Source organism: Propithecus coquereli, unplaced genomic scaffold, assembly GCF_000956105.1.
Source record: "Propithecus coquereli isolate 6110/MARCELLA unplaced genomic scaffold, Pcoq_1.0 Scaffold7, whole genome shotgun sequence".
In the NCBI taxonomy this organism is placed as follows: domain Eukaryota; kingdom Metazoa; phylum Chordata; class Mammalia; order Primates; family Indriidae; genus Propithecus; species Propithecus coquereli.
Window position 1 is genome coordinate 127,649 of NW_012153062.1, and position 6,153 is coordinate 133,801.

Below are 6,153 nucleotides of genomic sequence, written 5' to 3' on the forward strand. Positions count from 1 at the left end.
AAAAAAAGGAAAAAAAGGAAAAGGAAACGAAAAGAAAAAGAAAAAAAAGAAAAAGAAAAAAGACGAAGAAAGAAGAAAAAGAAAAAGAAAAAAAAAGGAAAAGAGGAAAAGAAAAAAAAAAACACACAAAAAACGACCCTTTACTCCGCCTGGAGGGAGAGGCAGGTCCTTTGGCACGATGTGTGGGTAGGGGTCGAGTCGCCTGGCGGAGGGACTAGTTATGTTGTCTCGGATCACTACTATACAAAAAAATTTAAAAGAAAAAAAAAATGGCCCCTTTACTCCGCCTAGTGGCAGAGGCCGGCCCTTTAGCGCGGTGTGTTGGGGCGGAGTTCTAGTCGTAGCGCGGTGTGTTGGGGCGGAGTTCTAGTCGCGGGGCAGAGGGGGACTTACGTGTCCCGGATCACAGTTCTATAAGCAATCTCTCTCAGTCCACTCTCAGTTCTCCGTCATTTTGCAGACAGCGCCAGCGACTGAATGGAACAGGGCCTCCGGAGACCAACTGGAAACTCGGCAGCGATATCGCTCTTTCTCTCTTTTCCACTCTTTCGGAGGCGGGGCTTGAGTCTGGGGCTGCGACAGACTCCGCAGATTCGGGAGAAAATTGGCTGTGCGCCACTCCTCGCAGGGTGCGACCAGCTCTGCCGCAGAGGCAGCGGCTATGACTCAGGTGGACGCCCGGGCAACAAGTCCCCGTGGTCGCAGGCTTTGGGGTCCCCGAATTGCAGCTGCCCACACCCTGCTAGTCAGCGCTGAAGCCGACTGCCGTGGGAGGGCATCCGGAGCCGGGGTCTGCCGTTCCCAGAGCTGCGTCCCAGGGCCGCCTGCTGGGCCCGCCGCCCCCCCCACACATGACGACTCTGGACCTATCCGTGGGAGGACTCTGTGCTGTGTCCCTCCCAGCACCCGCCGAACTTTCAGCGATTTCCACGGGCAGAGCCTCTTTTATGGAGTTCCCCTCCCCCGATCCAGTCCTGGCGGTCTCCTGTGGCAAGGAGCTGCCTCCAAACTCTCCCCTGTGGGGTCAGGCGGCGTCCGATCTGGGGAGCGTGTGCTCGGGCCGGTCCCTCCCCTCTGATGCCGACCCAGCGCCGCGCTCCGGGGCGTTCCAAATGGACCCCGCTCCTGTCTCGGCTCCCCACCGTTTGTCGGTCTGTGCTACCACTTTGCACTGACTTCTGGCACTTCCCTGCCTGCGTGGGAGTGGGGTTTGGTGAAGGAAGAGTCGTCTTCCTGTGAGTCAGATCGTACTGCCCGGGCGGGCAAGCCCGCCGCGGGGCGCGGCGGTCCTGCGCTGCCTTTCCCCTTTGTCCCAACTCTCTGGTAATTTGCGAGTGTTTTTTGAGTTCACCTGATTTTATCCGTGGGACTGCTTGTCCCTCGCTGCTTCTCTGTAGATTCACGAAGCTGATCCTGCAGGGGAGCGCCTCACTCACATGTGGGTGTCCGTGTTCTTCACATCCCACTCTGGGAGCAGAGAGCCAGGAGGTCGCCCCTAATCCGCCGTCTTCCCGACCCCCACGCCAAGATTTTAAGAGTGTTGTTAGTATTTAAAAAAATAAACAAGAACAATTTGGAAAAACAAAACAGATGTTACCAGGATAAAAAGGAGATTGTGTTAAAGTATACATATTTTGGACTACAAAGGTGCTGTGATAACTTCAAGAAAACACTTATTTTTACTGGTTTATCTGAATGGTCTTTGGACTTTTTAAATAGAAACTATGTTTTTCAGTCCGGTTTCATACATGTTCTTTGCTCTGTGTATTTTGGTACTTCTCTGGTAAAGGTCGAAATGGGGCTGACACAATTGTGGGTTTTATTGACATTCGAATGTATTATAAATATCATACTTTCTTTCTTAGAAATGAAATGCAATTATGCATCTTCTGATTAAAGGCCTTCTTTATATATTGAGCTACAAAGCTAAAGTGTCATTTTTATATGTTAACTGTTTGACCATAAAATTTAAGTCCTTCTAGCATTTGTAGACTTACATTTCAAAATTGATAAAAATCACCCTTGTGAATATATCTAACGACTGTTCTCTTTCTTTGTAAAAGTAATACGGGTGCTTCTGTTTTGTTAGACATTCCTGATGCTCTAATGAATCAGAATAGTTCGTGTATTTTCCTTCTTATTCCATTAATTTATCTTCTATTTTATGGCTGGGTCTCATATTTGCTATGTGGACTTCTAGCCAGTGGGTGGTGCTGTAATACCAAGGTATGTACTTCTTTGTTCCTGTTTCCTTGTGCTGATTCATTTTTAGTATTTAGATAACATCATGGGATGGTGTTTCCCTTAAATTCCAACTCTTCTGCATCTTTATTTGAAAAATTTTTGTATTTTTTTATTGGGTCAGGTTACAGGTTAGAAACTCAAATTAGGGATTGCTGTTATTGTTTTCTAGTTTCATTTCTGCTTGTTTTCTAACCGTGATTATTTGTACCAATTGTTTGATACTTCCTTTTACGTTCCCCTGACCTTGTAACAAATGAATACAACTGTGTTAGGCAAAGGAAACAAGCAAAACTGGAAATTTTTAAAATAAAAAAAATGTTTCGAGAGTCATACTTTATTTCATTAGGTATTCTTTCTGATTATATTATAGTTTCTACTTGGCCCAAGAACCTAATTTCTATATGATATACATAATAGCCTCAGCTGTGTATCCTACATCTTTTACTGGGAAAAATGATGTGGAATTTTGTTTTTATTATTTATATAGGTTTATCATAAGTAGCTTAGGGCTTAGATATGAACTTTCTATGTTCGTATTCTATAGGTGCCATAGTATTTACAGTCTAAACTTTCCTTTTGAATGTCTTTATTTTTAAAAAAAAACACTTAGTATAGAAAATTCAATATATACTAAAATATTTTCCTCCAGTTTTCTGTTATAAGGGGCTTAAAGGTTAATAAATTTCTTCTAATAAGTTATATTCTGTATCTGACAAGGAAAAATTCTTTCAAGGAAAAGATGAGCCTTGATGTGTTTGGTTTTCAAATACGTGAGCTTGCTGGATTTCCAGTGTTGAGGCTAAGATATTTTAACTTTTTCTTTTTTACTGATTCATATGTTGGCACTATTTTGATACTTAATCAACTAACATACAGAATTGTACACAGAAGCCTTTATCATTTAATCTTAATAGACCAAACCTTTTCATTAAATTCTCCAAATTATGATTCTTCTGCTATGGGTGGTTGGTATCCACAAACTACAAATGCTTGTTCTTCACTCCTTTCGGTTTTTCTTCTTTCTGTAATAAACAATCTGGGTAGCTTTTAAAATATTATTGCTTTTGATACGAGTGACTGTTAAACTATATGCCTTTATATCTTCAGCAATGTTGCCAAAAACCGTGAGCAAAATCATAAATTTTCTTCGTAAAGAAGGGATGCTCTACAAAATAAAGATAAGTATTTTTTGGAAAAAATGAAACAAATTCTCAAAAATTACGGTTGGGGTAGCATTCATACCTGAGGCTATTTTTGTTTTTATTATTTTCTGGTCTGTGGAAATCAATCTGAAGGGCAAAGGTAGTCTATAGCATGAGTTATCAAATAAATGAATCAAATTCACTTTAGTGCTTACTTGGTTTTTGTCAGGAGTTTTGGCTAATGTGGATTAAGTGACACCTCATCTCTTCCACATCCTGCCCTCATCCAGGATGCAGTGGGCAAAGACAAATGCAGCAGATGCCAAGTAGGAAGCTCTGGGCACATGTGGGTTTTGGCTGAAATTAGATTTATCTATATACTCTGGTGAAGCAGATTAAAAAAAAAAAAGAACAAAGGTCCTTGTATAGGTGGGAATGAAAGAAAAGATTGTTTTAAGCTTTTTTTAAAAATTGGATTAGAATGCTCACTGTTCCTATCCACATTCTTGTCCTGACCATATTTATAAATTGGATGGGAGGCAGCTGATCCTGTAAATAAAGAAGGATGGGGAGTTGGAAGACTTGAGTATGCATGTTTGCTTGTTGATTTATAAGCCACGTGTCCTTGGGCAAGTCACTTATCTTCTCTGGGTCCCATTCCTTCACCTGTAAAGCCATCTCACAGCATAGTTGTGAAGATTGAATGAAATGATGCCAACAAATAATGCTTGCTTTGTGCATGTCATTGGTGATGTCTTTGCCATCTGATTACAGTGATAAACTCGAATCATTTTGCATGTAAAATATGTATTTATCATTTTATAGAAAAATTGATGTTCATATTGAAACATGCTAAATAAACCAGACACAAAAGGACAACTATTCTATGATTCCACTTATATGTGGTACCTATAGTAGTCAAATTTATAGAAACAGGAAGTAGAATGGTGGTTACCAGTGGCTAGGAGGAGAAGGGAATGGGAAATTAGTGTTTAATGGGATCAGAATTTCAGTTAGGGAAGGTGAAAAAGTTCTGGAGATGGATGGTGTGCAAACTAACTAAATGTCTGTCATCTGGTGAATGGGTAAACCTATATTCATACACTGAAATACTATTTGGCAATAAAGAGGAATGAAGTACTGAAATGTGCTACAACATGGATGAATCTTGAGAAATTTATGCTAACTGAAAGAAGACAGCCACAGAAGCCACGAGTTGTATGATGGCTTCTCAACTCTGCAAATATAGTCCCACCTTATCCATGGGGGATATGTTGCAAAACCTCCAGTGGATGTCTGAAACTGTGGAAAGTACCAAACCCTGTATATATTATCTGTTTTCCTATAAATACATACCTATGGTAAAGTTTAATTTATAAATTAGGCACAGTAAGAGATTAAGAAAAATACCTAATAATAAAATGGAACAATTATAACAATATGCCAACATCACTATTCTTGTGCTTTGGGGCCATTATTAAGTAAAATAAGGGTTACTTGAAAACAAACCCTGGGATACAGCCACAGTCAATCAGACAGCCGAGATGGCTGTTAAGTGACTAACACGCAGGTAGTGTATACAGCACAGATACGCTGCACAAAGGGTGATTCACATTCCAGGCAGCATAGAGTGGGATGTCACAAGTTTTTATCATGCTACTAAGAACGATGTGCAATTTAGAACTTATGAATTGTTTATTTCTGGAATTTTCCATTTAATATTTTTGGACTACAGTTGACTATGGGCAAATGAAACTGCACAAAGCAAAACCACAGGTAAGGGGGGACTACTGTAAATGCTATTGAACTCTATGTTATGTGTAGAATAAAGAGTTTTTTAAAGAATTAAAGCGAGGTGCAAGTGGTGCCCCTCCATGGCTTCCACCGGCAGACCTAGCCACCACCGCCATGTTTTGGGTCATGCTCTATTTCTTAGCGCTGGGTCTAAGGTCCTTGAGAGAACAAAGACCACACTTTAGCCATATCTCACTTTGGTATATCCCACACTGTCTAATTCTGTGGTAGCTAGGTGGCCTTGAATTGGTTGCTCACAAATTCACTCAACACACACTTACTGGGCACATACCCTGTGATAGACACTGCTGGACACTGGGATTGGATAAAAAGATCGCACAGATGTTAACCCTGCCCTCCAGGTGCTCTCAACCTAGAATCATGGCGAATATAATAATATATTTAAATCATAATAGTAAGAGATAGAGGGAGATGATGATGATGCATCTTCCTTCAAGGCAAAACTCACCATTGAGATGGAAGGCGTGCAGTTAGCTGGCAGCACCCAGCTGCCGCACCTTGAGGATTGAGAGCATGCTCTTCCCAGCCAATGAAGAGCACAGCCAGAGTACTCAGGCCTTGCCATTCCTGCCCAGCATGGGACTCCTTCAATGGGCAGCCTGCTCTGGGGCTCCCTGATAATTTTGTCAGGTCTGCGTCATGGTGAGAGGCTCTTCCTGCCCACTCCTGCTTCCTCCCCTTTATCCTTCATCACCCCCCACTCCAAAACACCTTTCAAATTCTAAAAAAAAAAAAAAAGGAATTAAAGAGAGGAGTAGACATTTCCATAATCATAGTGGGAGATTTCAACATTCCTCTCTGAGCACTTAATAGAACAACTAGAAAAAAAACCACATCAATATGGGCATGGAAGTATGACTAGCAGTATCAGCCTCCTTGGCCTAACTGATATTTGCACTATACATAGTAACTGTAGACTACATAGTCTTTTCAAGTGCATGGTATATTCACC